Genomic DNA, 13495 nt, shown 5'->3' with positions numbered 1-13495 from the left:
CAGATGGGCCATATGAGGCCCCCGGGCCCACCACTGCTGTAGAGACTTCAGCACATACTCCAGGCCGACATTCCACTGCAATAAGGTGGGAATTCTGTATTGCTGGAGTTACTGCCAAACTAAATAAACCTAAAAAATCCCATGGCATTATTTCAAAGAACAAGATTCTCCCTGGACAAATATTATTCGCCTTTTCCATAATCCCTTTTATCCCATCGAAATGTCCTTCTCAGCTCTCATTTTGCCATGTGAAACTCTTTTCATTTTGGTATCCTAATTTCTGCACAAAACACCCTCCCTTCTTAAAGCCAACTTGCTCCACTTAAAGGAGAGGTGCACTCAGGCTACAGCAGCTACTGAGGGAAGACTTTGATGGAAGGAAGAAGACTGGTAATGCAGCAACAGGCGAGGGAGAGGTCTCCCATGTTCTCGGATACACTGTTGGAGACTTTAATCCCAAAGGTCAAATGAAAAGAGAGGCTGTGTTTCAGAGGGGATCAAGAGGCCCACAGACAAATCCTGAGAACAGAAAGGGCATGTGACCAAGGAGATAAATTCCTGGAGTCTGGTCCCGAGGATCTGGCTGTAGTGCCAGAAAATGTTCAATGACCTCACACGAGTGATTAAGGTCAGTGGATCCATTTTCAAATGGCATTTCCAATATACCACATCTCCAAACTCACTCTCACCCATCAACAATTAAGGTACATACCTAACATTCAGATACTCCACCTCTCACTCAAACAGCCAGCCTCAAAGCCAAATCTCACAGCTTCCCACTCTCTTTCAGGGTAAGGCCGTTTATAACCACAAGGAGACAGCAGAGAACAGGCACGTCTACATTTCCTGACTCTTCTGGAAGAAAAGACACTCCCCATCATGGGGCCAGGAGTGACTGAGGCCCTTGTAGCTGATGCCATTGAGAACATTCAGGATGATGCTCTGCTCCTGCCTCTTCTCAAATCCCACTTCACCCTCACCCTGCTTTCTGACATGAAGTGTAAATTACAGATGGTGTGAACATGGACCTCTTCCTTCCTGCCCCCATCTCACTTCTCTCAGCCCAATCCACACCTCTGGATTTCTGTTTTGAGATGCCTGTGATTTTCCAGGAAGTGAAATGGTATCTTGGACTTTATTTAGGTTGGAGTATAGGAGTAAGGATAGTGCCTGGGTGGGATTGTGGTCAGTACAGACTCAGTGGGCTGAATGGCCTCCTTCTGTACTGTAGGGATTCTCTGATTCTTGCTGCAATTGTGCAGGCTTCTGGTGAGACCGCACCTGGAGTACTGTATACAGTTTTGTACATTTTGTATCTATCAAAGGATATACTTAGCTTATGGAGGTTGCAATAAAATTTCACTAGATTGATTTCAGTGTTGAGAGGATTCTCCAATGAGGAGAGATTGAGTAGAGTGGGCCTATGACAGTAACTTCATTTCAGTGTTAATGTAAGCCTCCGTGTGACAGTAATAAATAAACTTATACTGCAGTTTAGAAGAATCCTATGATAGAGTTGGTACGGTCGGGGCTGAGAGACTGGCTAGAGAGTCTAGAACCAGGGAGCATGGTCTCAGGATAAGGGGCCGGCCATTCATTTAGGAGCAGTTCAGGGAGAGGAAACATTGACTGGAATTTTCCAATCCCTCCCACCAGCTCAATCTTCTGGTCCCACTTGAAGTCAGCAGACATCTGAGTGGCTTGCTGCATCTGCCACGGGGGAACCTAGAGCACGAAGGCGGAAAATCCCACTGTTGTTTCAGCTCACCAATTCTCTCTTATAACATATTGGGGGAATTTTACTGTCCCATCCGCCACGGGAATTGGAGCAGGCGAGAGGCGGACCATGGAAAGGTCCGTTGACCTCAGGCAGGATTTTCCGGTTTCAAGTGAACACGGCCGGAAAATCCCGTCCATTGTGGAGTAACATAGTTTTTATTATATGCATGCTGCCCATGTGTATGTGCACTGGATTAAGGGAATGCACGTAGAGAAGACTACTTCTGAGTGAGGTGTTGACTGAGTGTAGAGTTGGGAATTTGGTTCACGTGGGAATTCAATGCCCTTTTGTTACCATTTCTCAGCCTCCAGTAGCTGCAGAAGAGAAAAGTTACTTCACAGAAATGCAGGGTATCTCTTTTAAGGTACCAACAAATGAAACTAACTCAAATTAACTAAGGGACAAAATAAAAGGGGCAGCTCCCCAAAAGGAGGGGGAACAGCCCGAACCAAAAACAAAGTCGAAAGAAAACGTAAAACATTAAATCAAAAGGTGATTATCAGGGTCGATAATACACCCCAGCCCCTGCGGTGCCCAGCGGGCGCGGAAAGAAACGCAGGGTAAGTTAGAGATAACAGTGAAAGTTTGAGGAGCTGGGAGGGTGAGTCTGAGGGTGAATCAAGGTGTGTCATAACAGTAACGAAGGTAAGTGATTGATTGGTTAACAAGCATTTTCTCTCTTTCTCTTGCCTAAGCTAGGGAATTTTAATTAAAGCATAACATCAATTGAAATAATAAGAAAATAAACATAATTAAGATGAGAGGCATTGGTTAAAAGTTAATTAAGAAAATAATTATTTTTAAATTAAACCACGGCAGCATGATGGCACAGTGGTTAGCACTGCTGCCTCACAGTGACCTGGGTTCAATTCCAGCCTTGGGTCATTGTCTGTATGGAGTTTGCAGTTCTCCCCGTGTCTGCGTGGGTTTCCTCCGGGTGCTCCAGTTTCCTCCCACTGTCCAAAGATGTGCGGGTTAGGTTGATTGGCCATGTTAAATTGACCCTAGTGTCAGGGGGGATCAGCAGGATAAATATGTGGGGTTATGGGAATAGGGCCTGGGTGGGATTGTGGTCGGTACAGATCCGATGGGCCGAATGGCCCCCTTCTGCACAGTAGGGATTCTATGATTCTATGAATAAGAATGCAGAGCGGGCCATGTAGAAGCTGGTGGGCACCAGTGTAATCCACAGTAACTGTAGTAGTGTCTATGGCTTGAGGACTCCACCTTAGAGTTCATGAGTTGGAGGCCGAGCTTTGAACGCTGCAACATATCTGGGAGGGCCAAATTTATCTGGATACTTTGTCCAGCAGTCAGTCACATCCCTTCGATTTGGTGCATGGTCAGCGTGTGCCTGCGAATGAAGCAGCTATGGAGATCAAGAAGGTACAGGCGGAGGAGCCTCAGGCCTTTAATTGTCCAACGGGTTTGAGTTTCTTGCAGCTTATATGAATAAGAGTGGGGGCTGTCAAGGTGGATGAATGAACTGACCACCGCATCGTCATGGTCAGGGTAGTAAATAGAAATGTAGAGGTAGCCAGAGGTGGCATAGTCGGGGGATTGGCACAGTTCTTCACAGCTGAAAGCATGAGCCCAGAAGGCAGTGTTGATTGCCCAGTGCCAGGGTTCAGGACATTTGCTCAGGATTTAAAAGGAAGTTGCAGTGGGATGGGGAGGATCTAGTGGTCGTAGTCAACGTGAGTATCAACAGCATAGACAGGACGAGGAAAGAGATTCTGTTTGGAGACTATGAGCAGCTCGGGGCTAAATTAAATAGCAGAACCACTAAGGTAGTGATCCTCGCATTACCACCTGAGCTACACACAAATTGGCATAGGGTTAACAAGGTTAGAGAGTTGAATGCATGGCTCAAAGATTGGTAAGTGGTAGAAATGGGTTTCAACGCATGGAACACTGGCATGAGTATCGGGGAAAGTGGGAGTTGTACTGTTAGGATGGTCTTCACCTGAACAGTGCTGGGATCAGTGGAGTGTATGTTAGAGAATATAAGCCTATTCAACTAAATCTCTCCTCATAGGACAACCCTTGCCTCCAGAAAACAATCTGGTGAACTTTTGTGTGCCAAATGTATGAATATATCCTTTCAGAGGTACAAACAGTCACTCTGCTAACTTCCAGCAGATACTCGCACCTTGTGCAGTAAGGCGTTCATAAGTATACTGTACATTTCCGTTAACACCTGAAATGTGGGAACCTGCCACAGACACCACTTTGGGGGCAATGCAGAGAAGCCAGTTAATGCAGAGCCAAATCTATGTGCCACATTTTTTGGGTGAAATGTTCATCTAAGGTCGCATCTGATCTCTGCAGTGGTTGTAAGATGTTCTCGGGCAGGGAACATTCCTAATCTCCTGAATAACCTGGATCTGTCAGCCACACCATCAAAACCATTTCCCTTGGGTGGAATTTTGCTGCCCTAGTTTTTGCTGGAACGGCAAATAGAAACTGGAGACGGGAGTAGCAGGCCGTCCGGTTGAACTTTCCAGAAGTTGTCCAATTAGGGACCCACCTCCAACATTGCCATTAAGTTAGGGATGGTTGACGGAATGATGAATTGGAATCATGGTTGAGCATGCAGGATTTAAAGGGCCATTGGCAGCCTACACAATGGCTTCACTGATATTTGTGCTGTGGAGGAATTACCACTTAAGAAAATAGAAAGGTGACAGGGAATGTCTGTCGTCTTATTGAGTTGTGAAAAACTCTTGCAGAAACTGCCTGCCAGCAATGCTCTACCGAGACCACTATCATTAATAACAACCTCAATGACCTGCTCCTGTCATGGCTAGCCTCTGCCTCTAGCTGACCTCAGGATTGTCACTTTCCTCTTTCGTAGTACTGAGTTCTTGTCAGCCTCAATGATATTCGGTTGTGCATCTGCCATGTGACCTTTCTACTATAGACAAATTGCCAGTGTGGGCACAACGTTTTCCTAAACTGTTTCCTTAACTATTTTAATTGCTTCCTGCCACTGCTGAGAAAACTCCCAACCCACCCCTGGGAAAGATCAAAAAAGCGGTCACGGGCATTCGGCCTCTGATCTTCGGGTAAGCGTTCTCCAAGGCGGCCTTCACGACACACGACAGCGCAGAATCGCTGAGCAGAAACTGATAGCCAAGTTCCGCACACATGAGGATGGCCTCAACCGGGATATTGGGTTCATATCACACTATCTGTAATCCCCACAGCTTGCCTGGACTTGCAGAATTTCACTGGCTGTCCTGTCTGGAGACAATACACATCTCTTTAACCTGTCTTAATGCTCTCTCCACTCACATTGTTTGTACCTTTAAGATTTGATTAGCTGTAAGTATTCGCATTCCAACCATTATTCTGTAAATTGAGTTTGTGTCTTTATATGCCCTGTTTGTGAACAGAATTCCCACTCACCTGAAGAAGGAGCTTAAGGCTCCGAAAGCTAGTGGCTTTTGCTAACAAATAAACCTGTTGGACTTTAACCTGGTGTTGTTAAACTTCTTATTGAAAGACCAAAAAAGGCAGGAAGATGTCAGGGTGGTATTTTTCCCAATTTTCCTGGCCCTTTCACCTTCAAACTCACCTCCTACAGTCTGGGACAGTTCCCCTTCATTACGGCTCGGGTCGCTGTCTGTGTGGTGTTTGCACATTCTCCTCGTGTCTGCGTGGGTTTCCTCCGGGAGCTCCGGTTTCCTCCCACAGTCCAAAGATGTGCGGGCTAGGTTGATTGGCCATTCTAAATTGCCCCTTAGTGTCCCGGGATGCATAGGTTAGAGGGGTTAGAGGGTAAAATATGTAGGGATATGTGGATAGGGCCTGGGTGAGATTGTGGTTGGTGCAGACTCGATGGGCCGAATGGCCTCTTTCTGCACTATAGGATTCTATGATTCTACTGTTTGTGGGATCTTGCTGTATGAAAATTAGCTGCAACATTTCCTTATCTTACAACAAGGGCTACCTTTCATTGGTTGTAAAGTATTTTCAGATGTCCTGACATCATGAAAGTCAAAGTATAAATGCAGTTTCTTTCTTTCTTCCCTCCCTCCCTCCCTCTCACTCACTCCTTCCCTTCCTTGATTTTTACATTCCTTGAAGCTAAATGTTCTGTTCCCTCTCTACTCTTTAGTCATCTCCTTGCACATTAGTTGAAACGTTACAACTAATTGCTGCATTATTTCACCCTCTCCACAAGGATCTGAGTGACATTTTGGTTGAGTTGCCTTCCCTTGTTCAAGAACTTACTGGCATGTTTCAAGAATGTGAAATCTTCTCAAAGAAACCCTGCAACATACTATTGACATTTATTAAAGTCTCTTTCAGAGTTTTTACCCAAGTACCTCTAATACGTAATTGAAGAGTCTCAGTTGTATTGGCATCAATGTGAGCAAAAGATCCACAGGGCCTTAGGACTTGCCTGAGCCTTGAGTTTTCCATTATCCTTTGGAGCTTCCTGGTTCAGTTGAAGCACTATGGCCACGATCTTACAACCTTGTCCCGCCCGACTTTCAGCAAGGTGAGATGGCAAGGTCGGGTGGGAGGTAAAAAATCAGCTTCCTGCCTGGTTTTTCGCCTCCCCCGATCTTACTGGCACTATTTTGCTGGTGAAATCGACTTGGCGCCCAAATATTAATGATATCATTTGAATGTCCTTAGCGAGTCCCAGACACATCGTTAGGGCTCACCTACCTGTACCACCTCACCAGCCAAGGTTCTCCCCGACTAGAATCACGTAAGGACCCCACCAGTGGCCTCACTGGGGGGATCAGAGGCCATCGTAACCCCTGGGTGGTCGGGGCAGGGTCCATGGGACAGTGCCAGCCTTGCAGTGCCCACCTGGCACCCTGGCAGTGCCCATCAGGCACCCTGGCACTGTCCACTGGACACCACTACTGTGCCAGGGCAGTGCCAAGGGGACAGAGCCAGAGTGGGTGCGGAGCCAGAGTTCTTCAGTGGTGGGAGGGAAACTCTGCCAGGGTGGGAAGGAAGGGGAGAACTCTGCCGGGGGGGGAGGGGGGGGGGGGGGAACTCTGCATGGGGGGGGGGCAATCTGCAGGGGGGGACGGCGATGTCCGTGGGGGGGGGGATGGCAATGTCTGTCGGTGGGGGGGGGGGGCAATTTCCTGATATCTGTGGGGCAGGTCCCAATGTCCGTGGGGTGGGTGGGGGGACTGTGGGAGGCAGGATACCTCCCAATAAACTGGGAGATCAGAGCGCTTGCGCAATGGCGTTCCTAGACCTCAGCAGCCGACTTCACTGGCAAACTTATGCTACCAGCTCCCGCTGCTGGTGAGAATTGCGTCCTGGCACTTTTTTTGCACTAAGTGCCATAAGATTGCATTTTCAAACTTGCCCAAAGAGTGAGTCTGAAACTCTTCCGTTTTGCGCTCATTCAGCGCTTAGAATTTTTTTTTGTAAGATCACACCCCGTGATTTTGTTCCATTCAATGTTAATGAGTTTTTCTGGAATATTCATTTAAAGTACAGGTTCTGTTTTCATAAAATCGAAAGGAATCACACACAAAAAAATCATAGGGATGATTTTCTTGTCAGGTATAGTGCAAGTAGTGCTTTAAGAGGTGTAACTTGTATCTATCCTTTGCCTGGACCCCTGATCCAAGTTCATTGCTGTAGTCAGGGTAATTTTACATGTGTAGGGCAGTCACTGGGGCCTTGTATGGCACTTTCCCCAGCTCGTGGGAGGAGGAACTGCAGCTTAAGATAATGAGCAACTGAATTTTTTTTAAAATCTTACCGATCCATTTTAAATAAATAGAAGTCCTCACAATAAACATCAGTGTGACTCTGTGCACTTTGAATCATTGAATGGTGGCAACATACTCAAGAATAACATTCTCTATAAGGGGCAATGTCAAAGCACTGTGCGGCACTGTGAAAAACGGCAATGGCTCTCAATAAAAATGTCTTTTCAATTAGGCTAATCCCAGATGGAAGATAAGAAAACACAGTATGATACAATTGTTCCTCAACTTGATAACTACAAGTTCAGTTAACTGTTTGACCTTTCAATCTGTCAGTGTTGATCCACATGTTTTGAATGTTTTGTGGAACACGTGTATCTGGTGTACAGTTTACAGATCACATCAACAGAATATAAAAATAGTATATTACAGCAACCAAGAGGAGAGTCACACTAGAGGTTTGGCAACTCTGACCCACCATGCAGGGGATGCTTGTCAGAGAAGCTATAAACATCGAGGTACCTATCAAATCTAAGCGGAAAAATCTGGAACTTTCAGCAAGCAAAACATTGTTTTCAATTTGGTGAGTAAAAGGGTTGAAACGGCCAGCTGATAATTATGTTCTAATTTCCTGATGATGATAAAGATCATGTTATTATTGTGCTTCAAAGCAGAATTCAACTGAATTCACTTCACTGAGATTCAACATAATGGATTGTGCTTAATTCGAGATCTTGACAGCAAGAAAATGCTATGCTGCTCTTTGAAGTGGGATTATCAATTCCAAGTTTTAATCTTAGTTTTAAATTGTGTTGAAAATAACTTCTAATCTCTATGGAGCTGGAATGAATCTAGATTGGAATCCACCTGGACTGACTGACTGGGAACCGTTTGGGAAAACATAAAATTTGTGTTAATTTGATAGATTTAGATTTGCATCTGTTGGCTGAAAAGCTTGGAGGGAAAGGAATTCAATTCTGGCAACGATGCCGGACTACGCATCCAGTCCCTTTTTGTTTTAACTTTTTAATGTGTTAATCCCTATTAGACTAAGAGTTCATAGCATCATTGTCAGGTGTGTGTTTAAATCTGATGGCTTACACCAAAGAAGTATGTAGTCTCATAGTCTAGATCCTTCTTTCCAATTGATGTTAATCTAGTGAGGAATGCTGTAGCCAATTTGGGCACAGCATCATCCCACAAAGAGCCACGAGAAAAATGGTTAGGTAATCTGCTTTTGATGTTGTTGGTTGAGTGATTAATGCTGGCCAGGGCATATGGAAGAAATCCTGTGCTTGTCTTCAAAAAGTGTCAATAGATATTTTCTGGGTGGACGCAGCCCTGTTTTAATTTCTCATCCGAATAGCAGCATCTGCAACAGAACAGCACTCCCTCAGTACTCCACTGAATTGTCAGCCTAGGTTTTATATTTAATTCTCTGTAGTGGAGCTTCAGCTCACACCTTCAGAGGCAGGAGTGCTATCAATGAGCTATGTACAATGCCTATTTGATACCTGATAACGAGTGTTAGCAGGCCATTCAGCCAGAATAGTTATCACCCAGGACACCCACTTCTGGAGCACCAAAAATAATTATGGGCAGAATTGGATGGTGGAGAAGGGTTCCAGGTGAACAGCAGTTGAACATGGGTCAGTCAGTCCTAAGAGATAGGCTAATTAATGGGGCAGGAAGGTGCCTGGGTGGAAAGCCTTCTTGGCTCCTCCCAATTATCTCCAAAGTGGGAAAAGTTGGCCTTTCCAAACTTAGGCCAATAGATGCTTTTAAGTGGCCAATTAAGGGGTCCATACCATGTGGGCAGGCCATCAAGTATACCCAGGCAAGCTTGCCTGCGGCCTTGCAGGAAGGAGGTCCCTCCTGCTCAGGCACCTTGTGTCCAATGCAGGGACCTGCCAGTGGCAAGGGCCACACCTGCAGGAAAACTCCGGCTACCCTTACTGCCCTCAGTGGAGCTTGCCTGACTGCCCTCTGATGCACTATCAATCAAGCAAAGACTAGTTTGTATGCAAGAACAAATAGGCTTTTATTCGCAAAAGACTTGGAGCACACCCATGCTGATGAACTGGTCCAGAGAGTGAGGAAGGGGGGTTGGGAGCAGTCACCTTTATACCTGGACCAGGGAGGGAGGAGTCTCAGGCAGGGCCGGCAGGGGCATGTCCAGGCATGTCTCACACACACACAGGCAATAAGCTTAACAGTGGTTTACCACATTCACCCCCTGCTTTTAAAAAGAGTCCGGCGGGGGTGAGGTGGGTGGAACGATATTTACAGAATTACAAATTTACAAATTCAGTCTCTCTGGGGGCTTGATCTGCCACTGCGACCGCCGTAGTGCCGGTTGTGGTGTCGGTTCCAGTGGCCGCGGTGTTGGTACAGGCGCCAGGCCGTAGTCGCTCGAGTCGTCTGTAGTCCCTTCCGATTGTCGGGTGCTTGGTGGCGGCTCCTGGGACTCAGGCGTGCTGTATACGGGGGTTGGGGGTGTAGGGTTGTGGGTCGATGTGGTCCCTGGGGCACCTGCGGGTGCCAGGTCTCGAATGGAGACCGTGTCCTCCCGCCTGTCGGGGTACGCCACATAGGCGTATTGGGGGTTGCCGTGGAGGAGCTGGATCCTTTCGACCAGGGGGTCCAACTCATGGGTCCTCACGTGCTTCCGGAGCAGGACAGGGCCTGGGGACGTCAGCCACGACGGTAGTGAGGTCCCCAAGGAGGACTTCCTGGGGAAAACAAACATTCTTTCGTGAGGGGTAGCATTGGTAGCTGTGCAAAGGAGTGATCTAATCGAGTGTGGTGCATCAGGGAGGACCTCTTGCCAGCGGGTAACTGGAAGACCTTTAGACCTCAGAGCTAGTAAAACGCCCTTCCAGACTGTCGCATTCTCCCTCTCTACCTGTCCGTTCCCCCTGGGGTTGTAGCTGGTGGTCCTACTCGAGGCTACTGTCGCAGCTCATCACTCATAAAGGAGGATCCCCGGTCGCTATGGATATAGCTAGGGAAACCGAACAGGGTGAAGAGGCTGTGCAGGGCCCTGACGACCGTGGCCGAGGTCATATCTGGGCAGGGAATAGCGAAGGGGAAACGTGAATATTCGTCAATGATGTTGAGGAAGTATATGTTGCGGTCAGAAGAGGGGAGGGGGCCTTTGAAGTCGACGCTTAGGCGTTCGAAAGGGCGGGTGGCCTTTATGAGGTGTGCTCTGCCTGGCCGATAGAAGTGCGGCTTGCACTCTGCGCAGACCTGGCAGTGTCTGGTTATAGACCTGACTTCCTCAATGGAGTAGGGCAGGTTACGGGCTTTAATGAAGTGAAAAAACCTGGTGACCCCCGGGTGGCAGAGGTCGTTGTGGAGAGTCTGCAATTGGTCTATTTGTTTGCTGGCACATATTCCCCGGGACAGGGCGGCTGGGGGCTCATTGAGCTTCCCGGGCCGGTATAAGATGTCGTAATTGTAGGTGGAAAGCTCGATTCTCCACCTCAATATTTTATCATTTTTGATCTTGCCCTGCTGCGTGTTGTTAAACATGAATGCGACTGACCGTTGGTCCGTGAGTAGGGTGAATCGTTGGTCCGTGAGTAGGGTGAATCGTTTACCAGCTAAGTAGTGGCGCCAGTGCTGTACAGCTTCCACAATGGCTTGGGCCTCCTTCTCGACAGAGGAGTGTCGAATTTCAGGGCCTTGGAGGGTTCATGAGAAGAAGGCCACGGGTCTGCCCACCTGGTTAAGGGTGGCAGCTAGGGCGAAGTCAGATGCATCACTCTCCACCTGGAACGGGATGGATTCGTCTACAGCGTGCATCGCGGCCTTCGCGATGTCTGCTTTGATGCGGTCGAAGGCCAGGCGGGCCTCTGCCGTTAGGGGAAAAGAGGTGGATTTGGTGAGCGGACGGGCTTTATCCGCATAATTGGGGACCCACTGGGTGTAATATGAGAAGAAGCCCAGGCATCTCCTCAGTGCTTTGAGGCTGGTGGGGAGGGGAAGTTCCAGGAGGGGACGCATGCGGTCGGGATCGGGACCGATGACCCCGTTTTCCACAACACAACCAAGGATGGCAAGGCGGCGTGTGTGGAATACGCACTTCTCCTTATTGTAGGTCAGATTTAGGAGTGTGGCGGTGTGGAGGAATTTGTGGAGGTTGGCGTCGTGGTCCTGCTGATCATGGCCGCAGATGGTGACGTTATCCAGGTACGGGAAGGTGGCCCGCAGCCCGTTCTGGTCTACCATTCGGTCCATCTCACGCTGGAAAACCGAGACCCCGTTGGTGACGCCGAAGGGGACCCTAAGGAAGTGATAGAGGCGGCCATCCGCCTCGAGGGCAGTATATTGGCGGTCTTCCGGGCGGATAGGGAGCTGGTGGTATGCAGATTTTAAGTCGATGGTGGAGAACACCCGATATTGCGCAATCTGATTAACCATGTCAGAGATGCGGTGAAGGGGGTACGCATCCAGCTGCGCGTATCGGTTAATGGTCTGACTGTAGTCAATGACCATGCGATGTTTCTCCCCAGTCTTGATAACTACTACTTGGGCTCTCCAGGGGCTGGTACTGGCCTCGATGATCCCCTCCCCTTGGAGCCGTTGTACTTCGGACCTGATAAAAGCCCTGTCTCCAGCACTGTACCGTCTGCTCTTGGTGGCGATGGGCTTGCAGTCGGGGGTGAGATTTTCAAACAGTGAGGGAGGGGCGACTTTAAGGGTCGAGAGGCTGCAGGTGGTGCGCGGTGGGCGATCTAAGAACTGGTGATTGCAAACAGAGAGCGGGGGAAAAGGCCCATTATACTCCATGGTGACGCTCTTAAGGTGACACAGGAAATCTAGCCCCAGGAGTACGGCAGCGCAGAGTTGTGGCAGCACGAGGAGCCTGAAGTTTTTGTACACTGTGCCCCGTACACTCAGGGTCACCACGCAGTACCCGAGGACATCCACCGAGTGGGACTTTGAAGCCATGGAGATCGTTTGCTTCACTGGCAGTACTGAAAGGGCATAGTGACTCACTGAGTTAGGGTGAATAAAGCTCTTCGTACTCCCACAGTCAAATAAACAGTTTGTAGTGCGACCGTTTACCTCGATGTCCATCATGGACCTGGCGAGTTGGTGAGGCCTGGACTGGTCCAGCGTAATCGAAGCCACCGTTGGATTTTGCGATGCGGCTGACGGCATCCAAGATGGCGGCCCGCACGGCTCATACACAGCTGAAGGCGTCCAAGATGGCGGCCCGCACGGCTCACACGTGGCTGAAGGTGTCCAAGATGGCGGCCCCCGCGGGTCACATGCGGTGCTACTGGGCTTGGAGGTCGACTTCGCCCTGCATACCTGATGCGCTATCAATAAGGCGAAAGACTACCGATATGCCAATATAAGTGTAGGCTTTTATTCACAACAGAATCAGGAGCAGATCCCAACAATTAACCGACCTGGACTGAACAAGGGGGAGGAGACAGCCACCTTTATACTAGGTGCTGAGGGGAGGAACCAAACTGGAAGGGGATGTGTCCAGGTATGACAAACACACACAATGGTGGTCCATATAGGACAAAGGCACAACTGAGGTCCACCACATTCACCCCTTCCTTTTAAAAAAACAACACGGGGGTGAAGCGGAAACAATATCACAAGTCCAGACGAACCGGTGGCTTGATCCGTCGTCGCGATCGTCGTAGTGCAGGTCGCAGAGTCGTCCGAGCAGGGAGCGATGTCGGCCCAGGCTCCGTACAGTGAGCGTCGAGAGAAGGCGCTGGGTGGTGTGAAGCGGACCGATCCGTCGTCCCGTCCAGTCGTCGGGTACTGCGTGGCGACGGCTCCGGCGACTCGAGCGAGCTGTACATAGGGGCGAGAGGAATGGGCTGTGGCCCTGGTGGCGTATGGGGAACAGTGGGAACCGGAGCTGGGGGGTGGGGGGCTGCAACAGGATCTGGGCACACTACATTGGGGACAGGGACTGAGGGAGGAAGAGGCGTAGCAGTCTCCGAATGGACGACACCAGGGACCGTGGGGCGGAAGGACGTGG

General features: G+C 48.9%; 1 protein-coding gene across 1 annotated transcript in view; it reads left to right on the top strand.

The window, feature by feature from the left end:
- The first annotated feature begins 7894 nt into the window (after positions 1 to 7894).
- Positions 7895 to 13495, top strand: part of lrrc2 (leucine rich repeat containing 2) — an 85438-nt gene continuing 79837 nt past the window's right edge. Inside the window, exon 1 of the mRNA XM_078214398.1 lies at positions 7895 to 8059. The gene's annotated coding sequence lies outside the window, so the exon portion shown is untranslated. The remainder of the gene's footprint in view (positions 8060 to 13495) is intronic.

This window comes from Mustelus asterias, chromosome 6, assembly GCF_964213995.1.
Source record: "Mustelus asterias chromosome 6, sMusAst1.hap1.1, whole genome shotgun sequence".
NCBI lineage: Eukaryota > Metazoa > Chordata > Chondrichthyes > Carcharhiniformes > Triakidae > Mustelus > Mustelus asterias.
The sequence above is the reverse complement of the archived record's forward strand: the minus strand, read 5'-3'. Positions and strand labels throughout refer to the sequence as shown.